Source organism: Macaca fascicularis, chromosome 7 (assembly GCF_037993035.2).
Source record: "Macaca fascicularis isolate 582-1 chromosome 7, T2T-MFA8v1.1".
NCBI classification, from domain to species: Eukaryota; Metazoa; Chordata; class Mammalia; order Primates; family Cercopithecidae; genus Macaca; species Macaca fascicularis.
The window spans coordinates 13,281,926-13,307,642 of NC_088381.1; the positions used below are offsets into that span (position 1 = coordinate 13,281,926).

Sequence of the window (25,717 nt, forward strand, 5' to 3'; positions counted from 1 at the left end):
GGAACCCAGGCTTTGGCTGGGGGAGCAGGAAAAAGAATGAAGGTAGCTGAAGGAGCCAAGGAGAAAGGCTCAGAGTCTGAAAGAAAGGAGTTTCCTAGGAGGACCTTTAAATTCAGCTGTGCACTCTAATGACCTGGTTGTCATTTGTGCCCTAATTATGTTATGGGTCTGTCATGAAATGAAGTAGAGAGAACTGGCCTGAGATCTGTTATGAAAAAAATTTGCAAAAGGTGGAGGAGAGATAAGAGATTATATTCAAGTGCAGAGTTAAGAATCATCCCCGGACTTTCTGATAAAGGCAGATAAATATCATAAGCCCCACACCACCCTAAAAATTGTAGCTTAATACTGAATATGCCTTTGGTTAGCACATTACACTTATTACCCCAGAGGTAGTTTATATCAGTCAGGGTTCTCCAGAGAAACAAACCAATCAGACATATGTGTACACATATTAAAAGATTTATTTTAAGGAACTGACTCATTTGATTGTGGCGGGGTGGTTGCCAGCTCTGAAACTCATAGGATAGGCCGGCAGGCTGGAAACTCAGGCAGGAGTTGCTAATGTGTTCTTGAGTCCTAAATCTGTAGGGCAGGCCAGCCACCTGGAAACTCAAGCAGGGTTTCTGTGTTACAGTCCTGAGGCAGAATTCCTTTTCTTCTGGGAAACCCCAGATTTTGCTCTTCGAGGCCTTCAACTGTTACATAACCCCACCCACATTACAGAGGGTACTTTGATTTACTGACATTGATTATGGATGTTAATCGCATCTGCAAAATACCTTCACAGCAACATCTGGATTAGCATTTGGTTAAATAACTGGGTGCCATAGTCTAGCCTAAGTTGATGCATAAAATTTAACCGTCACAGGTAGGTACTGTTAACTCCGTTCTACTGACAATGAAACGTGAAGCTGAAAAAGGTAGTACCTTCCTCAGGTTGACACCATTCTTTCCTATTCTTTCATGGTTGGGCCAAGCAGTCAGACTCAGGAAACCAGCTCTCAACCTAAAATGCTTAGCTGCCTGCCAAAAACACAAAGAGCCCTGGGGAAGATGTTTGCTCTGAAGTCTAAGAAACTGTGGGAGAAGTGATGTTTCAGTCAGCTGATACACCAGGGTACCCACCAGCAATTTTTAAAAGCTCTTTTTGCCTTATTGGGCCCTTATGAAATGAACCTACAGGGTCAAATGGCCTATGTCAGGAGATAAGCCATTTTCTTTTCTCTCCCCCATCTCTTTTCCCTTGATGATTTCTCCCCTGCAGGCCTTGTTTTTCTTCCGCACTCAGCTTGCTTCATTTTCCTATTCTATTTCTCTCCTTTCTCCCTTTCTCCCTCTGTCTCGTTTTTTCCTCTATATTGTCTTTTTAAAAAATTATTTCTTCCTGAAAGGGAAATGAAAAGGAAGGGAGAAAAATAAGGGACTTAATAAATGAAATTGGAACCACTTCTGATATCTGTAGTAGCAACTATGGCTTGATCAGGAAAAAAAGGGGAAGGAGGGAGGGAGGGAGGGAGGGAGGAAAGCAAAAACAAGGGGAAAGGGAGAATACAAAAGGAGGAGGGAGGGAGAGAAAAAATGAGAGGGGAGAGGAAGAATTCAATCTTCTTAAAAATACAATCTCTTTTTGATTATTAGTAGTAGTAGTATTGGAGATAGGGTCTTACTCCGTCACCTAGGCTGGAGTGCAGTGGCACAATCTCCGCTCACTGCAACCTCTGCCTCCCGGGTTCAAGCGATTTTCCCACCTCAGCTTCCCAAGGAACTGGGACTACAGGTGCCCACCACCACACCCAGGTATTTTTGTGTTTTTTGGTAGAGACAGGGTTTCACCATGTTGAACAGGCTGGTCTCAAACTCCTGACCTCAAGTGATCCACCTGTCTCAGCCTTCCAAAGTGCTGGGATTACCGGCGTGAGCCACCACGCCAAGCCTCTTTCTGATTACTTTTGATGGTTTTATGTATTTGGCCTATAGGAGATCTATCTGTTTCAGCTAAGAATGTTCGTTACTAGAGCAGTGGCTCCCAAACTGCTGCACATTAGAGTCACCTGGTAGCTATAGAAATGCTGCTGCCCAGCTGGACCCCAGATTATGTAAATGGGCATCTCTGGGGTGAACCCTAGTGCCAGCACTCATTAAAACTCCAGGTGACGCCAAAGAACAGCTCAGCTGGGGAACCAGTATTACAAAACACTGGTGCCTAAGATTGCTGGATAGTGAAGAGAAGTCAGGACATAGGAGTGCCTCAGGGGAGGAAGAGAGGATAAATAAGAACTGGAAAGGGACTGGAGGAAACCCAGGCCATTCTGTATCTTGTTCTAAGGAATGGTTACTTAAGACTTTTATATTTTATATTTCTTATTTTATATATTGTATACCCCAAGGGTAGGGGGCTAGGGGAGGGATAGCATTAGGAGAAATACCTAATGTAGATGATGAGTTGACAGGTGCAGCAAACCACCATGGCACATGTATATCTATGTAACAAACTTGCACATTCTGCATGTGTACCCCAGAACTTAAAGTATAATAATAAATAAAAATAAAAAACAACAAAAAAAGAAAAAAGAAAGCAATAATAATATATACATACACAGGCACACTGATAGCTGGTCCTGCCCTTAGGGATTCTGATTTGTGTGGCCTGGGCACCGATGTGTAAAGCTTCCCAGCCGATTGTGGTGCACAGCCAGAGCTGGAAACCATAGCTCTAGAAGGAGGCTCACTGGTTGCTTTCAACCACGCTTCAAGTTAGCAGTGCCTTGGCCAGGTCTCTGTAGACCAGCATCTGGCCTCAGCCTTCTGTATTTTATCCATTCACAAGAATCAGGCAGGTGAAGGAAGACTCAGGACAGGCACAGTGGCTCTCGCCTGTAATCTCAGCACTCTGGGAGGCCGAGGCAGGCAAATCACGAGGTCAGGAGTTCGAGACCAGCCTGGCCAACATAGTGAAACTCCGTCTCTACTAAAAATATAAAAAAGTAGCTGGACATGGTGGCGGGTGCCTGTGATCCAGCTACTCAGGAGGCTGAGGCAGGAGAATCGCTTGAACCAGGGAGGCAGAGGTTGCAGTGAGCCGAGGTGATGCCATTGCACTCCAGCCCAGGCGACAGTGCGATACTCGTCTCAAAAAAAATAAAAAAAGATAGACTCACACAAACCAAACTCACGGCAACTGACTGAATTCTGTAGTCATGCTATTAAAAGAAATCTCTCAACAGACCAGAAGCATTTGTTTCAGGGACAGAATTGAGGACCTTGTTTGGTTCTTCTTTTCTTAGATATTAACAGTTACCCTCTTGCCAACATATCACATCTTCAAGTAGAGTGTACTGTCCCTTATCCACAATTCTGAAATCCCAAAAAGCTACAAAAACTGTATTTTTTTTTTTTTAGTAAGGTGGCGTCAAAACATAGTTAGCAATAAAACCTGACCAGAACTCATGTAAAGTTATTTGAAGGCTTTACTTACTTCACTTGGCGCAAATCGTCATATGTTTTTCTTTGGAAATATGAATACATTTGATTGCATAGTGCTGCTTTGTTCCCCACTCTGGGTATAACATAATGTACAATGTTTATGCATTTCGAAATCTGATAAATTTAGTTCTTGAAGGCATCTGGCCTAAAGGCTTCAGGTAAAGGATTATGGACCTGTGGCTTCTTTATATATTAAATTCCCAAAGGACCTCCCCTGGTCTTGGGTAATAGCCCATCCTCAGGGCAGTCCATTTTCTAACCATCATTTGGTTTGACTGTGCTGGCAGGCAATGATATTCATCTCAGCAGGGACCAACTCAGTCTTGCTTCCCAGTGCTGTGCACAAAGCCTGGCATTGTGAAGCCCTGATAGATACATACTGAGGAAATACAGCAATCTATGGTGCGTTGATTTCTCTAGTTTTGCTGCCAGAGGGTGACCTTTTCCAGTCTTCTCCCTAAATCCTGGGAGCACCATGCTCTGATAACATCTGTTGAGCTGTATCTCCAAATTCCAAAAGAATTGTGTTAACAGAGGAAAGCAGTTATGTAAATACATTGTTTTAAAGAGTGGATTGATTCCTAAAGATAGGAAAGAAAAACCTATATAACCCAAATAGATTCTGTTGCAAGAAACTAATAGTATTAGCACTGTAGTAATAACAGTAATGCTTTGTTCTCTCCTCCCTCTCCTGCACTGTAATTACATGCATATTTCATCTGCAGGTGTTCAGGCAGACTTTCAGAGTCAAGAAGCCCCTCATTCTTCATCCTGTTTGCAGGGGGGTTCAGGAAAAAAATATCCCGGGTGTGCTTTTGGTGTTCAGTTTTTCTGACCCTAATAGCTATATGGGTCTAGTGATCTGGGCTCAGGCAGTGACTGAAAACTGAGGTTTCTCTCCACTCTTGCCAATGGCACTTGGCTCTGAGGGATTTTCAGGATCTAGGGCTATTGGTCCCATGGTGGATGGGGCAGTACATCCATTCCTTATTCTCTAGATCTGTGCTGTTCAACAGAACATTCTGCAATAATGGAAATGGTTTATATCTGTACTGTCTAATACTATAATCACTAGCCTTATATTGCCATTCATCACTGGAAATGTGGCTAGTGTAACTGAGAAACTGAAACTGTAATTGTATTAGTTATTTTTTATTTTGATTTTAATATTATGCATGGCTAGTGGCTACTGTATTGGACAGCACAGCTCTAGATCTGGGGCACAGGCTCTTTTCATTCTGACATAAATGGCTGGGGCATTCTAAGGCTACCCAGAGAAGATCACTCAACTCAGCCTTAAAGTATGGGATGAAATAATTCCAGGCAGAAGCAGAACATGTAAAGCAAAACAAAAACCAAAACCGAAGCATGGAAGTGCTAAAGAACCCGGCACATTCAGAGAACTGTATCTGACTCTATATGGCTAGATATTATGATAGTGTAGGTTGGAGGAGAGGTACTGGGAAAGTGGTCGGAAGTGAATTTTCTGAAAAGACCTTTCAACTTGTCAGGGTAGGGATAAACCCTTCAGGGTGTTTAAAGGTGCTCCTGTAATTGTTCTGAGGCTAAGAACTCTGACAAGTAGTTATCTGTGCCACTTGGCAAACGTCTCCAGTCCGTGACACCTCTGAAAGCTACTTCCTGCACTGCACACCAGAAGCACAGTTTGGCATGGAATGTCCTCCTGAAGTTGAACTACAAAGAGATTTCTTATCGTGGTTTCTGCCGATGGCTACTGTGTAGTACTGGGAGTCAGGGAAGATTCTTCTCAGGGACCTGAGTTCAGGACCACCTTCCCACACCCCCAGGCACCTGCTGGCAACTACCTGACAGGTGTGTGTGTATGTGTGTGTGTGCACACATGCGCGCACACGTGAGGGGAGTCACAATCATAGCCCCTTAAAAGTTACTAGAGACAGGATTTAAACTTAGATGAAGGGTCACTAGTCCTCCTCCAATACTCTCCAAAGGTTAACAAACTGGAAATTCATCTAAACAAAATAAGCAAGAACTGTACCTACTCTGGTTGTTATTTTCCCCCAGTTGATAAGTTGAGCTATTTGGAGGGGACTTCTGTACCATGTGTTTTTCCTATACTAAGATTTTAAAAGTAATTCAAAACATTGATTTTCATGGACCTAAGACAGTCTAAAATAACTTGAACCAAGAATTTAACTTTTCATTTAGAAAAAAAGAATGTTTTCCTCTGAAGGGTAGGGAGACTTTGCAAAGGTTATCATAATTCACATGTTTTCCTTACTTAAAAAGAAAATACCAATATGCTGCTGGTAGTTTTCCTCTTTTTCTTCTGAATCTGATTCTGCTTTGACTTGAGTTTTGTTGGTAGAACAGTTGCAGATTTGACTCTTACAAGTCAAACATATGACCGTGTGATTAGTAGACTTCCTCAGGTGCACAGTAGGTTACTCAGGCCATCTTACACTCCTAGGACTGGTCTCCAGGAGAAACAAAGTGAGAAACAAAAAGAAAATAAATCTGCCGCATTATTAAATTTGTGCTCTTGACGCCTGCAGTTGTTGACTGTAGCAACTGGGGGTTAAACTGTCAGCTTGACAACTTGTAAAGCTCTTTATCGTAGAAAGCAAGAAAAAAAATCAATGCTGAATTACCTCAGGAATATTATTGATGACCTAAATGTCATTTTCTGTTTTTATTACTTTTTATTGTATTTAGCTTGTAATTCAAACCACTTTCTAATTAATTTGGTTTGGCTCAGTTGGAAATAGAAAAAGCTAACTATCTAATAGGTGACACATGTCGCAGAGAAACCTTACAACATCCCCATTTCCCTGAGATCAATCAGCCATGAAATAACTTACCAAACTTTTGTTTTTCTAGCAAATTCTTAAGAAATACAATGAAATTAAATTTGTCTAGTCCAAAGAAACGAGAAGAAACATGAATGAGCAAAAGTGACCTGAAAGCCCAGTTTTATCTAGCTATAATCTCTCTTGTAGTTGTTAAAATATCCCGAAGCACTCGATCATGTTGCATTTTAATTTCAAAGCCATGTGTTGTATTAGCAAAGTGCACATGTTCCTGATTTGAACTACGAGTTTCCCGGCTGTTAACCAGAATTCTCGGCTGGCACGGACAAGGTCTCCAGGAGGTCAGAGGCCTAGAGCCTACATCTTGGTTAGATCTTACCCGTGTGGAAACCAGAAGCCTGGGTCAGGCAGCAGTGCCTGTGACAGGCCCTGATTAGATTAGGACTACATTTATCAACTACACAGAGAGCACACTTAACCTTTCAACTCAAGAGTCTTGATGTACCTTTATTTTAAAACAAAAAGGTGAATGTTACTCTGCCAAAGTCTTGGTCCAACAGCAATGAAGTATAACATGCAGCTTTTTCTAATTTCATCTACTACCAGATTTACACAGGGACAATATGCAAGATATATACCCTGAGAAGCGTTTTATCTGTTTTCTAAATGTATAAATATGATATTTTGATATTTATAGAAAACTACTTCATAATTTTACATTATGTTCTTTTTTTTCTTAAGAATTTAGAATTTTTCTTTGGTTACTACCTAGATTTACTTACTGTATATATGTATGTATGTATGTATTCATTCATTTAGATTTAGTTGATTAGAACTGTTCTAGTAATCAATTAATATATCATGAAAATCCATCTGTGGAAGGAGTAACAAACTGCTTTTAGAAATTTGATTTATTTTTATTCTCCCAAGTATTTGGCTTAAATATTTCTTTGAAACATCACTTAATTTTTTCAAATATGTGGTTTAATTTTCTAGGAAGTAATGACCAAACTTTGAACAAGACAAATTGGATAATATAGTTTTACAGTAGGTTTTTCAAGTACGGTCCATTCACATTCTTCTGATGAGCCTTTGATCAAGTCTTTCACTGCTGGGCAGTCTTACCTCACAGATTTAGGATATGTCAGGGACATGTCCTCCTAAATCTGTATTGGAAAGAATATTCAGGGAACATACATGGTGGTGATAGAATCATGGTATGGGGAATGGTCTGAATTCACTATAAATGAACAACTGAACTCTCTCCATTCATCTATCTTCTAGTTCCTCACTGAGCACCTACCATGTTGATGAGGTGGAGAGAACATTCCCTGGCCTCTTGAAACTAACTTTACTTTCTCAGTTCTGCATCAGAATCCTTGTCCTATGCCAGTGCCAAGTCACATAGAACTAAAAAATATTTTTCTTGGTAATCATGCACAGGCTGTAGCCTTCAAAATAAAATTATTCTTCATGCTAAAAGGATGGTGTTTTCTGTCATTATATTGTTTCTGTAGTATGCTTGTTCAGTTGCGTAAACTCATTTTATGTGACATTTATAGGATCCTGGCCTAGAATGCAGGTTCGAAGGAGGAAAAGGCAGCAAAGAGCTTTGGTAGAAATAATTATTTCCCTGAGTAAAAGAAAGATAAAATGGGTTCATTTAAATGGTAGTAAAAGTGGTTGCCAATCGCCCAACATAGTGATCTCTTTTTTTTTTTCCCTTACTTAACTGAAATTAAATCTTAGAGCCATTTTGAACCTTTTCTAAAACATGAGGTTTGTTTTACCAATTCACTTTCATTTGGAAATAATTTTTAAATGTCCTATTATATCATAAACCTTGAATTTCAAAAACTGCTGCATGAGTACTGTTTTCATCTCTTTGTCCCAATCTTTTTGATGGCACACTTCTGATCTTAAGGTTATATAATTTTAAAGGTTATTCTGAATTTGATATTTACTGGGAAAAAAATACTTATCAGTGGGGATTATCATTATCTTGGTTGTTGATAAGCACATTTTTTAGCAGTGCTTACTTAACTGGATGTGTATTTAATAGATCCATCAGCAACATTTACTAAGCCCAGAGTGTGAATAGAATTAAAATGTTTTCAATGTTGTGGCTAATTAGCGATGGGGGAAAAAAAGAAATACTTGAGCTTAAATTGTTTTAATAGTTTCCTCAGTTTCTAAGTAAATCTCTGCACCCACACACCCTACCACACTCATTTGCTCACTTCAGGTCAGCTTATGTTGGATGAACCCTTTTAGAGTAACGTTTTGTTGGTTTTTAGATCTGGAAAAAAAAAAAAAAATGGTCCATTGTCCATTCCCTACCTTTCCCTGTTTTTCAGAAACTTATTTTATATTTAAAGGTTGCCAACATTCCAGCTATCAAGGCCACACACAATCAACCATTTGGACATCTAATCAACATTCAGAAAACATTTATTGAGCCCCTACTGTACACCATATTCTGTTTTAGACATCAAATTTGCATGTCAAGGTTTCTATTTATATTTTTATTTTTTGAGACAAGATGTCACTCACCCAGGCTGGAGGGCGGTGGCCCAATCTCATCTCACTGCAACCTCCGCCTCCCAGGCTCAAGTGATCCTCCCACCTCGGCCTCCCAATTAGCTGGGACTACAGGTGAGCAACACCATACCTGGCTAATCTGTGTATTGTTTATAGAGATAGGGTTTCGCCATGTTGCACAGGCTGGTCTCAAACTCCTGGACTCAAACCATCTGCCCACCTTGGCCTCCCAAAGTGCTGGGATTATAGGCATGAGCCTGTGCGCCCAGCATCTCAAGTCTTTAAAGGCAATTGGAAGATATAGCTGATGACCTAGTTAATTCTGCTGGAATTGGAAGCGTCTGAAATGCTTGGATGATCCCTTCTGGGTCTTCACTTGCTTGATTTTAGGATGTTTCTGCCTCTTATGAAGAGAATGCAATGTTCAGCGCGCTCAGGAATGGAATCCCGAATATCAAATACCAAGTTACCACAGGCCTGGCTTAGACTGATTATAAGACCTCTGCCAGTTTTTAGGGTTGTTGACTTTGTCACAGTCAGGTCTTTTCTGCCTCTCACCCACTGCTGTTAGGAAGTCCTGAAGCTACTGACCCCCACAGATGCCTCAGATTGGAAGGACACACATCAGGAAAGGATGAGAGTGACATGGGATCAGCCTGGAAGGGAGTCCGAGAAAGTAGAGGAAGGTAGAGGGTCTGTGTTCCTAGTGGTACTCAATTGAATCTGAAACTCCTTTTTCTGGCTACTTATCATTTTACCCTCTGCTACCAACTTTTTCTCCTGTTTTGCCTTTAATCTAAAGTATTTTAATAAGGTTCCCTTCCACATTCCTATCCTCTGCAATTGTTTTATTTCTCTCCTTGTGATTATCCCAGAAAAGAGTATCTATACGACTTGATTTTGAAATGTTTCTTAGAATTAATCAATAACACCTTGAGGTTTTCCAGTTTAATTTGTATGTATTTATCTTGGCATACAGTACACATCTCTCTAGCATGCAATTTTGTAGTTGTTTGGATGTTGGCAGGTTTCAGGGGTGGGAGGGGAGAAAGTTGTATTTTTAGCTATAGTGATTCACTTTGTAAATGGCGTACACTGTCGTCTGTCCTCCAGTTGATTTACTACATATGGAATCAACTCACTCTAAGCACACCCTACAATTTCAGTGGTTTACAAAACCAATAAAAATATAAAATGCTGAAATAAATATTTAAGATTCCTTTTCTGCATTGCACTAAAGATATGATGGAAATAAATTGTAAAAGAAAGTATTTGCACTTGAGGAATTCAGGTAAAAGTCATGAAGCTATAATTAAAAACAGGATTGTAGGAGCCGAGTAAGATTGGGGGGAGATAATTAAATTTTACTATTTGTCTTTTTTTAATCATATATTCATTTACACAAAGCCAGTCTTGATGGACTATAAAATATACCATATGTTGTCATTTTAAAATAAGGTTTTGTATTTAAATTTGGCATGTCTGCTATGTGGCTGTATGCCACCACTCCCTGCATCAAAATCCTTGTCAACACGGGGCTTCAAGGAAACCACTACCAAACAATTAAGAGTTTCCTAAACAATGAACCTATTCGCTATATAATTTTTAGATGCACCTCCAGCCTTACTCCTCCTCCACAGACCTTCTGCTCTAGCTGGCGCAGTTTTCTTATTCTCTTACAAACATGCCAGCTTCTTTCATCAAAGATCAACTCACAACCCAGCCTCTAAGTTCATTTTTTCCCTTTGGTGTTCAAATCTCACTCCCTACAGAAAACTTTTTCTGGAGACTATAGCCCAAAGACAGAGTTCAGCGGTTCAGATTTAATGGAGACAGCTGTTCAAAATATAGATTCCTGAGCCTCCCCCGGACCACCTTACTCAGATTGTGTCTAAATCCAGGAATATGTGTTTTATCTTGCTCCCCAGCAAATTCCTGTGCAGCTGCTTGGCATTCTCCATTCGTGTTTTGGGAACCACATGGGTGATGGAAAGAATCAGTAATTCTGGAGTCTGTTGGACCTGAGTTCAGATCTTAGCACCTGTATTTATTAGCTGACCAAGTTACCAGACTTCTCTGGGCCTCAGAGGCTGCAAAATTGCAGTTTCTTTTCCAAAGATTTTTTTGTTTTGTGTTTTAGAAGAAGGATGCTATGAAGGTTTACGATACCACCCAACTAAGTTGGTACATCAAGTAGTATGAATATAGTCTTCTGAAGATGGTCCTATGAAATGGACTGCTTTTCTGAGTGGGGTGTGGTAGCCAGTGTCATTTACGGTGTGGTCATACTGAGTAGCAGTGGCATTTCCCTCCCTCCCTTCTTCTAAAGTTCAAATGAGTTTTCTATCTTCTCTATCTTTGATCCAGAACTCCCATAGTGATTTACGTTTAGAATGATTCCAAATGGAGAGTGAGTCTCAGTTTCCTGTGCATTGAAGCACCGGTCGTATGGTGTATAAAGATATTGGGAACACTAGTGCCCATTTGGGACCTGAGACTATTTAGATATTAAAGTAGATTTCAGAGCCATTTAAAGCAGATTTTTCAATTCTTCATTCAGGAAAAGAATGGCAGAGTCTTAGAACTGGAAGGGACCTCAGCCCTCTTATTGAGTCTACATGCCTTTATGCCAATCAATGCTTGGATCAGAAAATCTCATTGGCTCACCAAGCTGAGTCAGGAAACCTACCTGTAATAAGACATGAGTAAACCAAAACTATCAAACATTTTAAATTGCTTTAAATTGATGTTTTAACCAATGGCAGTCATCTGTTTTAGTATAATTGAATTAACTCGTATAGATAGAATCCTATTAGGCAGGTGGATTCCTTTATAGACTACCATATTTAGATATACACCTCCACCCTACCTTCTCAAAAGCTTTTGAAAAGGAGTCTCTCCCAAAGGTTGATTTGACTATCAGCAGTGAAAAACCTTGAAGACTTAGGTAACCTCATTTACTAAAACAAAAAGCAAAGTGTGTTTGTTGCATATTAAGTACTTGTCATGAGATGGATTCTGGACCAGTGATTTTATAATCATTAATTCTATGCATATCTCTTATTAATTCTAATAACTGTGCAATAGAGTAGATACTATTATCTCTATTTTACTCAAAGGAACACTGAGGCCTGCTCAAGGTCAGAGAACTAGTAAGTGGCCGAGCTAGGAATCCAACACAAGTCCAACTCCAAGGACATTTCATAGCAAGAAATGACAGACCATTATTTAAGCTGAGGTTTCTAAAATTTTGAATTCAATATTAATTATACCTATGAACTTTCTCCCTGCATAACTTTGCACAAATGCAAAATTTTGCATACAGTTTCAAAAGGTCCAAGGACACCCCAAAGCCCAGGCTATCACCAATGAGTACGTAACTCTAGATTTAGCTTGACAGGAAAGATTGTTAAATAATTACAAGATAAATAAACAAATTCCTCATGTACCTCACATGTTGAATTTAGCACCATGGATGGTAATACAAAAGAATAATCTAATGAATGCATGTGTTATATTGGGCTTACATGTAAGTTACAACTGGGAATTCAAGTTGTTCTTTTTGAGAGGGCAGCTATATCATTTTTTAGACTACTTTAAAAAAAAATCACACTCTAGTACTCATATTTGCTTGTAGAAATAAGAATAGTAATCAAATTTAAAGATATTAGGGCTAAGCAAGACCTTAGACATTATCTAAGATTACAGCCTTTTCCGTTACAGATCAGGAGAAAGGGCCCGAGAGTCTCTGCAGTTTATCCAAGGTCACACAGCCAGTTACAGTCAGGGTCACGCCTGGAGCCTGGGACTTCAGATTCTTGTTCCCGTGCTTTTCCTACATTGAACTAACTAACTCATGGTATGCACATCCAAAGAAACAATAGGTGTCCATTCAGTAATCTTGAGTCCATTCCTTTCCAAATGACTGAAACAGGTTCTTGCTCCTTTGAAAATAAAACAAACAGTAATAAGAGATTTAGCACAGATATCCTTTTCAGTCCTATAAAGATTCAGATAGAAGCTAGAGTACACACATGAAATTCAAGACTATGGCACAGATGCCAGGAGCCATGATGCTGCAGTGAGATTGGGAATACTGGTCTGTTGGACCAGAGTTATGGATTATCATAAGCTCAATGATCTTCACTCAGATCAGTTACTCCCTCACTTCTTCATTCATCCACAGGTATTTATTGGGCACCCAAAGGTGGGCCAGGCCCTGTGCTTGGCCCTAGGAACAGAGACACATAGATCCAGCCCCTGTCCTCACCAATCTCAGAAGCAGGAGGGACTTCTTGTTTCCTCAAAAGGTTTTCTCCTTAGAGGAAAATATTTCAAGTTTGTATTAGAGGGATATTGGCCAGTATACACAGTTATTCCTTCAACAGGGATTCCACTCCCAGAAGTAGTCATGGATTATAAACAGACTAATTAAGAAATAGGATCCTGGTATTTTTTTTCATGAAGGTGATAATTACCAACCCTGGCTTTTCAAGAGTATCTCTAGTTATCTTAAGGAATATTGAAAAATTCCCACAATAAAAGCAATTCTCATTTCTCATAATTTATACACTAACTTACTGTTAAATGATAAACACAACTATAAAAAAGTTATGTGGCAAAAACAAGGAGGAGATGTGGCTGCTCCCAAAAGGAGGGGGGTTATTCCATTAGATGATCAAAAATGTGATGATGCCACAGCCATTCACATTTTACAAGAAAATGAGGGAAAACCGCATTTTAAATCTGCCAATTTACTCCTAGTAAATCATCACTCTCTAAATTAACTAATAATTTAGCATTTTTGTTCCTGCTTTAAAATGATTCTATACTAAGCTGCAAAATGGTGATGGCATTTTTGGATTTTGAATTTTTATGACAAGTTCAAGTTGCAAGCAACTCTTTTAAACCACAAGAGAAAGAGAAAGAGCTTACAAGCAAGCGCACTTGAGTGTGTGTTGAGATGAACTAATGCATACGGAAGGACTTTTCATCAGGGATTTCTGAATGTATTATAATGCAAATTACATTTTTAAACTGACCAAACATCGAATGAAATAATTTATTATAGAAATATTTTAGTCAGATGACATTTCATCATCAAATAACACTAAACACAATAGCCATTTCCTGTAAGACTACTGTCTTGAGCCAAGGGCTTAAAAGAGAAGAAAAAACTTGCCTTGTTCCAAGCGTAGCATTGTACTAACAATTGTTTATTACACTACAGAAGAAAAGAGTTCTGCCAGCCAGACATGGTGGACTGGAAAAACATGCCATTGTGTCAGATCATCCCAAGAAATCTCCATTTTTCCCTCCTCTCCTAATGATGTTTGACAAGTGGAGATGAATTTTTAAAATCCAAGTCTCTTTTATGCCATTCATTGCGATAATACTATAAAATCTCTCCTCGGGTACTCAGAGTATTACAACATCAATGACCTGTCAGCAGCTGCATACAGTTTTTCTTTTTAAGACTGTGTAAAGCTATGGTTAAATTCTAATTTTCTAAAATAGGTATAAGTATGGGGAAAGCCAAAATTAAGTGCACTTTTCTTGCTAGAAATCAGACCACAAATTGTACATTGTGCTTACAAAGATGATTAAGGCGGTCCCAGCCGCACACCAGCAGTTCGGCAGATTAATTGGAGCATGCAGATTTGTGTAAAAACATATGTTAGGACTGGAGTAACCTTTTTTTTTTTTTAATGCTGTTTAAAAGTTTTTTGCAAGTTCCTGTATATAATTTTCACATTATCTGATCCTCTCTTAAAAGCCTGAGTTTAAATTCATATATGCCCAATATTTAAGCATTTTGTCAAAATGGGAGCACCTTATTGATACCTTTCGTCCAGTTAGTTGGTGGCAACCTTTTTCATGTAGGAAATCCCAGTGTTCATTATTTTTTTAATTGTTGCATGATGAAACCAGAGCCACTTGTTTAAACAAGGCATAAATTTAGGAACCAAACAGAGCTAGAGCCTCAGAGCTGTGATACACATGAACATATAGTAAACACGAGAAACGTAAGTTGGAATTTGCTGAAAATATGATGAAAACTGCTTGCCGAAGTTTCATTTACCCCTCTATTTGTTACGACTTGTTGGCTCGACACACGCTATACCACAAAGGCAGCTAAACCCACACTGCTCATAATGGTGGCACAGACACCTGTAAGAGACATTTCAGAATATCAGCCAGTATTTTAATAATTTTGCCTAAAAACTCATTAAATTAAGATCAGCAAGTAACTCTAAATGAAGAGACATATAACCCATTTTGATGTAATATAAACCTCATTTATCCTGACTTTCCACAGGTTTGCACAGTGTTCATAAACTAAGAGAAAATGAAAGTAAAGCAAATAAGGAGTATTTAGAATAAGTAAGCATGCATGTCCTTCATACAAAGTTGACTTCACTTTAATTGCAGTTCAAAGCTGGAAGGCTGAAAATATGTATTTTTAAGGTAACTGTTTATTCCTTTAAATTGTCTCAATCCTATGAGTTTATAACATTGTTATTAAAAATAACACTCACTGGGTTGGAGGAGAGACTTTGAGATAAATATACAAAGTGCCTGTCAGAGTACCTGGCACTTTATAGTAGGGGCTCAGTAAAGAGTAGGGAGAAAGTGGAGGAGGATCACTGGTAGCCATGTAAGTGGTGCTAAGGTTGGACAACGAGGCAGTTAAGTTAGTTATTTCTAGGGAGAAAAAGGAAATTAGAGTCTAACAAGCAATAATTGCTTGAAGCAATTGTAAAGGACTACACATGTAAATCCCTTGCCATCCACAGATAATGCAATTTAGACAATATAAAAGTTTAAAAGGTGTAATAATCACTGGTCTTTTGCCCTTGTTTACTTAAGAATCTGTCTGTTGAAAATTTTCCTGTTGCCCTTATTATATTTGCTTTGCAGCAGTGAAGAATAATCTATCTCATTCTATGGATAAAATCTCCACTCTTCAAATTTTTTTATTGTTGGAATTTAGTTGGATCTTATATTAAATAATGCATAAACATTGAGTTATCCAATCTTATCTCTTTTTCTGTGGCCCTGCTTGCTAAGTAAATTCTCCCCCTTTTAAAAAATGTCTTTATATGCTTGATATCTCTCCTCCTCTTTGCTACTTTTTCCTTCAGTACCATAAACATAATCGTTGCACCATGGGGCTCTTGCTAGAAATAGGCTGGAATTCCAATAAGCTCCACTTTCAAGACAGCTCCCCAGCTGATTTTGTAGTATTGCATGTGTGATTTTTCCCTGCCCAAGTGACACCGCCAAATACTATTAACTGAAGCAGACCTGTTTTGGCCATGAGATGGCTTATCTTTCTGAATTAGCTAAAAGCTTGATTTCAGATGTCAGGGTGCTGCCCTTGTAAAGGTTTAGTGTACATGTACAGCGTCACCCAAAAGGGCCTCTGTGGTTCTTACTTTTGCACATTTCTGAGAATGGGATGAATGATTCACATTTACATGGAGGATATTCCCAGCCATTAAGCCAGCCAAGGGAGATATCTGTAAGTCCATCAAAATAGCTAAGGTGTTCTCATAGACTTCGCTTCCCATCATAATAAAATTATAAATTTAGTAATTTGCAAAAAGAGGCACTGAGAAGTGATGACAGCATATTTCAGTAATCTGTCTGATGCTCTTCTAGGCTCTGTGTTAACCAGAGTCCAGTAGGCCTCACACTTTGGCCCATGAGCCCTGGTTGTTCAGCTGAAAAGCGGTCAGGTAATCACTAACATTCTGGACTCATATGACTTACTCACCCAGGGAGTTGTGTAGTCATGAATTGAAGCATAGGACATCTGTGTGGCAGGAGCAAGGGCCTCTATGAAGACAAGCTACACTGATACACCCATTCACATACACACCTTAGATCAAAGAAGAGCCACTGATCAGAGCCTGAGCTGCTGATTGGGCTTGGGACTTTTCTACACATTGCAACTTGCAAACTTGCTCTCCAGTGACCCAGGGAAAAACTATTCCCGTTACCTTGTGCAGATAACTAATTGGAAGTTGAGCAGCTCTCAGGAGTTCCAATACTTTTTACAGAAAGAATTGGTAGTTAAGCTATAATTCTTGAGCTGAAGATTTATTGTAATGAGAAACTGCTTGCCGAAGTTTCATTTACCCCTCTATTTGTTAGGACTTGTTGGCTTGACACACACTATACCATAAAGGCAACTACACACACACACCACTTAATGGTGGCACGGACACCTGTGAGAGACAGTTCAAAATATTGGCCAGTATTTTGATAATTCTGCCTAAAACCTCATCCAACTGAGATCAGCAAGTCACTCTAAATGAAGAGACATATAACCCATTTTGATGTAATATAAAGCTCATGTATCCTGACTTTCCACAGGTTTCCAGAGTTCAATACTGACAGTGTTCATAAACTAAGAGACAATGAAAGTAAAGCAAATAAGGAATATTTAGAACAAGCAAGCATGCATGTCCTTAATACAAAGTCGACTTCATTTTAATTACAGTTCAAAGCCGTAAGGCTGAAAATACGTGTTTTTAAGGTAACTTTTTATTCCTTTAGATAAAATTGTCTTGATCCTATGATTTTATAAGATTGTTGACACAGTGAATGGTACAAATTGGGTTATGTTATTTATCACCTTCTAACTCTATTAAGAATGCTTCTTGGCTTTTTATCTAAAAAAACTATAATATGTCTGAAACTGTGCTAAATGTATAGATTTTTTAAATTGTAGTCGTTTGTTCACTGTGTGTGTAGTGTACTTCCCCCATTGGACACATCTCATTGTGATAATCTCTCATTTGTATTCTGTCAGTATTATGGTCTTTTTTAATCCTGTGGCCTTCTGATTGAGTCTGTGGACACAAGTTTCATAAGATCAATTGTTTTATGACACACAAGATCATATTAGACCCCAGTATACTGGCCACCAATATACTGAAGGCTGCCCACCCCACATCTAACCTGCTTTCATTCTCTTTCTGCTGTGTCTGCTTTTATCTTATTTTCTTCATGATCAATCTTGAAAGAGTCATCTGCATTCAGGGTCCCTACTTCCTCATGTCTCTGAGTCTGTCTCCACCTCCATCTCTGGGGTGTAACTGCTCTGGTAGTACCTCCTTGTTGTCAGACCCGGCACAAATGTCTTGCTCCTTATCTTTTTTGACCACTCTCCTTTCTCTGACCCTTTAAACCCACTCTTGACTTCTGTGATGCCACTGTTTCCTGATTCTCTTTCCACCCTGTTGATGCCTCTCCGCCTGCATAATCATCTTTGCTGGTTCCTTCTCCTCCAACTACCTCTTGCATTATTGGCCTCACGTTTCCATCCTCACACCCCTGCTCACCTCCTCCAACAATCTTGTCTAGGTGCCTGTCTTCACATCATTTCCAGACATGTGTCATCAGATTCAATCTTTTTTTTTTTTTTTTTTCCAGATTTATTCTTTTAACTGGCTACTATACTGATTTTCAAACCGAGTTCTAGGGAAGCCCTGAAGTACCAGGCATGGATGCCTCTATTTTTACCTCTGCCCTGATTCTTACCTATACATGCTTCTCCATCTCATATCCTCCTTCTCATCCTTCAAAACCAAATAGAAATTTCACCTTTTTAGTTAAATAAACCACCCCTGGCATGTCATTCCTCCACCTCCATCACTACCATTGAAATGTGGTAGCTTTTCAGGCATTTCAGTGCAATATCAGTAGCTGTGCTCTCATACTCTTAACCCACATTTTCATTTGCATTAGCAGGGATACTGTATGTAATAATAAGAATGATGCAAAGTTAGAAGGACTACTTTTCTAGCCCTTTAAAATCAATAGTCACTTGTATATAGTTTATTCAGTCTTTTGTTATTTGAATATACTATCTCTCATTGTATCCAGAACCATCTTAAGATTATAGTGAATATATGTTAACTCCCCAAAATCTACTTGTTTAACTAATATTAAATAAGTTGTTGTTATTGCACTATTGTGATAATACATATGTTTTTACATCTTATTGTTAATAATTCTGAAAATTAGATTTTAATTGTATTATAGAGATAGTCTGTTCCGTCACTTAAGGACTGATTTCTGTTTGTTTGAAAAACGTCCTTTTGTTTTAATTTCATTCCCAATATATACCCATAGGAATCATAGCAAAAGACCAAAGACTAGGTAATATGTATCATATATTTAGATATGTATCATAGATTTAATATATGTATTAATATGTATCATATATTTAATATGATATTATTCATACTTTAAATGATGTTATTCATACTTTTTAATAGAAATTGTACAACTCACAGTTGTGAAACTGAACTAAGACCAATATATTTTCAGTTATCTGGAAAGGTAAAATATTGCCCCACGTTTAAAGAGAAATATAACGATAATTTTATGTATATAAATTTGTTTTTGTTTTTGTGTTTTTTTTTTGAGATGGAGTTTCACTCTTGTTGCCCAGGTTGGAGTGCAATGGTGCGATCTCAGCTGACCACAACCTCTGCCTCCTGGGTTCAAACGATTCTCCTGCCTCAGCCTCCCGAGTAGCTGCGATGACAGGCATGCACCACCACACCTGGCTAATTTTGTATTTTTAGTAGAGACAGGGTTTCTCCATGTTGGTCAGGCTGGTCTTGAACTCCCAAAGTGCTAGGATTATAGGCGTGAGCCACCACGCCCAGCCCTATAATTATATTTTTTTTAAAAAGCAGATGAGTAGTTTGAACTCAGGCATAATGTTTTAATTTTTTGAAGCTCTAATTAGTACATCCTGACAGATAAAAATTAATGTTACCTTCAGAAGTTTTAGGATACCTGACCAAAAACTTTTTTAAAAACCCATTTCATAGATTTTAACGGTTTGTCTATGAATACAAAATAAGAAATAGCTTGTCAGAAGGTGATGTCAGCAAAATGTGAAATAGCTCAATATCTCAATTAGTTTCAAAACAAAATTACTTAAATATATTTTAATAATGCTTAGCAATTCTATCACATTTGTAGCATTTAAACACTCTGAATATTTATCTTTTTTTAATCTCTGTATATAAGATAAGATGCAAATTGTAAGGATTCATTTGATAAATGTAATAGGGACTATAGGGTAAAATGGTTCACCAAAACTTTCCAGGGTTCCTCAGTAAACTCTGAACAAGAAATCAGAAGACCTTCATCCTAATAACTCCAGTGTCTTGCCAATAAGTCTCTGGGAAATCACTTAGTTTCTCTGAATACTTCATCCTCCTAAATAATGGATTCGCATTTTCTAGAAAGCATAAACTACTGTACAAGTGTAAATTGGAAGAATTGTGTTGGTCCACACATAAAATACACTAACACTAATAATAGCTGATGAGCTTTAAAAGAATCGCAAAAAACTCTCATAATGTGTTACGAAAGTTTACAAATTTGTATTGGGCTGCATTCAAAGCCATCCTGGGTCACGTGCAGTCCGTAGGTTGGACAAGTTTGCTCTAGACTGACTGTCCCTGGTGCTTCCATTCCCTGCATAATTACTGTCGTTTAACTTTGGGTAATTTATGTACATTTGTCCAAAGAAACTGACGCCCGCCATTCACACATGCAAGCTGAGGAGTTCCAAAATTGCAAACCATTTTCTTGAGCTAATTATGTTCAATCCTTTAGAGTAAATAAATATAGAAACATTTAAAATAAAGTTTAATCAGATTATGGTAAACAGTTTGGAAAAGAAGGCAGGCATTGAGTGAATATATATACTCTAAATCTTCTGCCACCTTCTTAGTTTTTCAAGGTGTGTATTTTGTTAAAAAAATTAATGGGTGAAGGAAGTCTGAAAAAAGATTGGTCAACTGGTACAAAGTTACAGTGACATACGAGGAATAATTTCTGGTGTTCTGTTGCACATTTGGGTGACAGTGGTTAACAGTAAGGTACACTTATTACAAAATAGCTAGAAGAGAAGCTTAAGACAAAGTCCAAACATCACACTGTGAGTGTAAAAGGCTTCCTCTTAAAATTATGCCCCACACATGATGTCCTTCCTCCTCATGAAAGTTATTATTTCCATCCTCTTCTGAAATGTCTGTTCTTGTGCTGGAAGGTTTGAGAGCAGCAACTGACTATCAAAAGGCATTATAGTGAAGAATCTTCAAAACTGACATGGGGCTAGTGAGTCCTACCAAAGTCAGTCCTAGAAACCATTGAGTAATCTTGAGTGAGATAAAAGAATTTGCCTTTCAAATGGTGGCTGTTGGTCTGTTTCAGTAAAACTAATGCTTGATCCATAAATAAGCCTAAAGGGTGTTATAAATGTCGGGAGCTGTGGGTGATTGATTTGTGTTGGGTATATCATGAAAATAGACTGAAGGCACAAGGGTTGCTTCCCTGCGGAAATCGTGGTGGTAAATTGCCATATGTGTCCCCGTGATGGACCTAGCTGATCTGATTGTGGTTATAACAACTTTACAGACTGGACTTTTGGTCTCTTGAGATCTCCAGTGTCTTTCTGTGAAGTCTAATAAATGAAATAGCACCTTGCTTTCCAGCCTCAAGCACAGAACTGGGTAGGGAATTGGAACTGTTGCCAGCAATCTTTCCCAGCTCTACACTCTAAATGCACCTTTTCCAGAGTTGTTACTGTTCAGAAGTCTGGCTAGAACTGGATTTGCGTTAACCTAAAAGGTAAGGAAGGTAGGCCAGTGTTGCAATATTGCATGTCACAAAGGTTGAGGTGACCGAACCATACTGTTAGACTAAAGGTACAAGTTTTGCTGTTCGGCAGCAGGGTAGAGTGACTATAGTTAACAACAGTGTATTGTATATTTTAAAGTAGCTAGAAAAGAGGGCCTGAATTGTTCCCAATACATAGAAATAAATACTTGAGATGATACCCTAAATTCCCTGACTCGATTATTACACATTCTACACATGTAACAAAATATCACATGTGCTCCATAAATGTCTAAAATATTATGTATCAGTTAAAAAAAAAATTAAAGGTTGAGATGAGCAATTTAAACTAAAAGGGAAAAGTTCCAGTTCATTTTCCTCTAAAAATATTCCAGCAAATTCCCTGGGAGAAAAAACAAAGCATGAAAAGCAGTAACTTTAACTTTTCTCTGACTATGCCAGTCAGCACCAATGGCTCTCTTTCTTGTTTTAAAATAACAATAACTTTAGGTTCAGGGATATATGTGCAGGTTTGTTATATAGGTATGCTTTTGTCACAGGAGTCTGTTGTACAGATTACTTCATCACCCAGGTACTAAGCCTAGTACCCAATAGTTATTTTTTTCTGATCCTCTCCCTCCTCCCACTCTTCACCCTCAAGTAGGTCCCAGCATCTGTTGTTCTCCTCTTTGTGTCCGTGAGTTCTCATCATTTACAATGACCCTCTTTCTTGAGGAAGTAGGAAAGCTCGTCAAGTGAACAAAGGCAAATGAATCAGTAAAGCAAACAACAGCGGTTTTTTCCAATCATTCAGTCTATCTTATATATGCCATAAGGTTTGACATCTAAACTAGACCTACACAAAATAGCTACGCAAAGATACTACCTGACTTTTCTCTGTATTATTCAGCTATTTAACAAATATTTATTCAATGTCTACTATGTGCCGTTAACCACTAAATGCCAGGTAATAATGAAGTTGACAAGACACTTGCCTGCATAGAGCAAAATATCTAGTGGAGGAGATAAACATTAAACACAAATAAATGTATAATTGTAAGATCTTTTAAACTTATAGCTTGGCAACAACAGAAGAGTCTTTTTACCATTTTGTTTCTGAACTCCTTAGAATCATAAATCTTGTAAGTCTACATAAAGGCCATAAATCCATGTAGGTTTTATTATAGCATATATCTGTAGAGGCGTATCTCATTAAAAATAAATTTAAAACCTAGTTATTGTTTATGGAAGACATTGGACATAATATTAGGAATGTTTGTTATTTAGTATATAGTATTGAATAAGTATTTGGACTCAACCAGTTCTCAAAGCTAGTTAGGCATATTTATCTTCCTGTTTCCTTCAACAAGTGTTTCTTTTAAAAGTCATCATCAATTTGTTTTTGCAGTGGTCCTTTCTATAATGGAGTTGGGTGGCGTTTTCTCTGCATTTGGTGTATTATATTTTACTAGGCTGCCAGGGACTACACCTACATCAACAACTTCACACAAAGTAGGGCCTTTTGTAAGCATGAGATGCTCACAGAGTACTTCAGATATTATCTTGCATTGGCCTTAGCCTGGTCTGTTAGTTCAGGCCCTAAAAATAAACACATATTAATCAGCTAATGGCAGCATGCGCAGACCAGCATCCAAGGACCTCAGTCTAACCTCATGCAATAGCTTGTCTTATGTCACCCAGGATGAGGCAGTTTGCAGCCAGGAATGCCTCTGAAAGAAAGACAGTCACAAGCTTAACTAAATGTTTAAAATAACCTTCTAACTCCTCTTCACATTGACAGATTGCTTTCAACTCAGCGAAATCAAACCACAGCCCCAGCCCCAGCCCCGGTGGCTCTGTGGGGCCATCTTAGGGCCACGGAGTTTGTAAAGTAAAACTGCAGGTTGTCAGAGCATCCCAGTGTAGCCCTCTCTTGTCTTGTTTTTAATCAAAAAACAATCAGAAGGGAACTCACTCCTGGAAGTCCTTATCTCCATAAAATTCAGCTAATGACTCCTGTTAAGTTAAATAAAGTTTCTGTGTAACTCACTAAGGAAACTGTTAGCTGTTCACCTCGTGCCCACAGACTTCTCAAAGAATACAAATCGGGGGAACCCTGTGGAGCTGGGCTGTGAGTGTTTATATACACATACTTTGTTCCAACGACTCCGGAAAGTTGAGCCTTCAGTATAGTTTTCAATTTTTTTGAATGACAGTCTTTTTTCTGTATGGAGTGGAAATGAGGTGGGGCTGCGGGGCAGGCTGGATTTGTTTTAATGTACACTTTTCTTGAATCTGTTTATCCCCAAATAAGTGAGCTGCAGTAGATACTTTGGTCCAGCACAAAGTAAATATTTAGCTCACAGATGCCATGCAGCAACATGGCCCGGAGTATTTGGGTTTCAAGAAAGAGGATCACCGTCAGGCGAAGGGCTCCTTTGTACTTGACAGAATTGGGGTTTCTACCGGTGTAGCATCCCATCGGGCCCTCCAAGCACCTTGGTCTGCTCTACTGTGCCCTTCCGGTCCTCATCGGCCGCATTCCCACCCCACCGTTAAGCTGTGTCCTGTATGGCCATGATCTTTCTTTCTCCTGAACTTTCCTGCATGGTCCTCAAAGTCCCCCTGATCTTTCTCTCCACTCGATCTGCATGTGCCTCTTCCTTGAAGGATCTCCCCCTCTTACCCACTCAGTGAACTTTGGCTTCAGGACTGAACCCAGAGATCACCTCCCCTCTGCTCAGAGCCTTTCCAGGTAAGAATTAAGTGCTTCCTTCTCTGGGCTAGCCCAGGGCCTTCTGCACAGCTCTCTTACGACCTGTTTTTCTCATGCACCCATCTTTTTACCTGCTTGTCTCTCTTACTACCGAGAGCCCCTGCAAGACAGGAGCTGGGTTCATGTTATCTTTGCCTCACCAAAACATGGCCTCCTTTTCAGGAAAGCAGTAGGTATTCCTGGCCCTATTCTGCAGTGAGGGGGAGGGGAGGTAGCATTACAAGCTGCCAAGAGCACTATACTAGAAGGAAATAGAGCCAGGTCCATGCTGACAGTCCCTCCCAGGTGATCTTAAGCAAGTCACTTGAACTCAGAGAGCCTCAATTTCTTCAGCTGTCCTATCCGAATAATGCATTTTTTGAGGATTAGATAAATTACTTTACACTTTGTGAAAGTATTTTAAGAACTGTGAAGCATTCCTCTCCTCATCACTTGAAGAATAGAACCAGAGTTCACTAAAGCTTATCCTGCCCTTTGGATCCAGCCCTGCATTTTTCTGTACTCACGCATGATCCTTCAACTGTTTCTTTACAAAGCAAAGTTTTTGTGCCTTAACTTGGTATTTATTTCCTGCAATTGTCTGATAAAATGCGGCTTCATTAATCGCAAGAAAACAAAGAGTTTGGGCAGCTTTAGAAATTGCCGCTGGCCACCGGGCTTCCTAAAACCCCATGGCGTGATCCCCACTCTGCCTTAAAGGCCAGCTTCAGTGTCCCAATGCTTTTCTGTGTTCTTTTTGCAAGTGCCGTGCCCAGCAGTAACCATCTTCTGTTCCGCTAGTTATCTGTCTCCATTATCTTCTTCCCTGAGACTCTGAGTTAAAAATGCTCTTCTATTTTCTGTTGTTGCTTTTTTATTATTTTCTTACTGTAGTGGAAAAAAAAAAAAACACCATAGTATTAAATATGCCATCATAACTTTTTTTTTTTCTTTTTTTTGAGATGGAGTCTCGCTCTGTCGCCCAGGCTGGAGTGCAGTGGCACGATCTTGGCTCACTGCAAGCTCCGCCTCCCGGGTTCACGCAATTCTCCTGCCTCAGCCTCCCAAGTAGTTGGGACTACAGACGCCCACCAGCACGCCCAGCTAATTTTTTTGTATTTTTAGTAGTGATGGGGTTTCACTGTGTTAGCCAGGATGGTCTCGATCTCCTGACCTCGTGATCCGCCCACCTTGGCCTCCCAAAGTGCTGGGATTACAGGCGTGACGTCATAACTATTTTTAAGTGTACAGTCTTAAGCATGTTTACATTTTTGTGCAACAGATCTCTAGAACTTTTATCTCACAAAACAAACTCCATACTCATTAAACACTAATTTCTCCTTTCTCCTACCCTTGGCAACTACCTTTCCACTTCCTGTTTTTATGATTTTGACCCCTTTAGATACTTTATTTGAGTGAAAGCATACAGTATTTGTCCATTTATGACTGGCTTATTTCATTTAGCATAATTTATATCCTTGGGGTTCAA

At 39.0% G+C, this 25,717-nt stretch overlaps 1 protein-coding gene and 1 long non-coding RNA gene across 7 annotated transcripts in view; one reads left to right on the forward strand and one right to left on the reverse strand.

The window, feature by feature from the left end:
* CDIN1 (CDAN1 interacting nuclease 1) overlaps positions 1–25,717 on the forward strand; it is a 241,882-nt gene that overhangs the window by 185,908 nt on the left and 30,257 nt on the right. The window lies entirely within an intron of this gene.
* LOC141407177 (uncharacterized) overlaps positions 12,044–25,717 on the reverse strand; it is a 42,962-nt gene continuing 29,288 nt past the window's right edge. Inside the window, exon 2 of the long non-coding RNA XR_012414763.1 lies at positions 12,044–12,760. This is a non-coding gene — a long non-coding RNA (uncharacterized lncRNA). The remainder of the gene's footprint in view (positions 12,761–25,717) is intronic.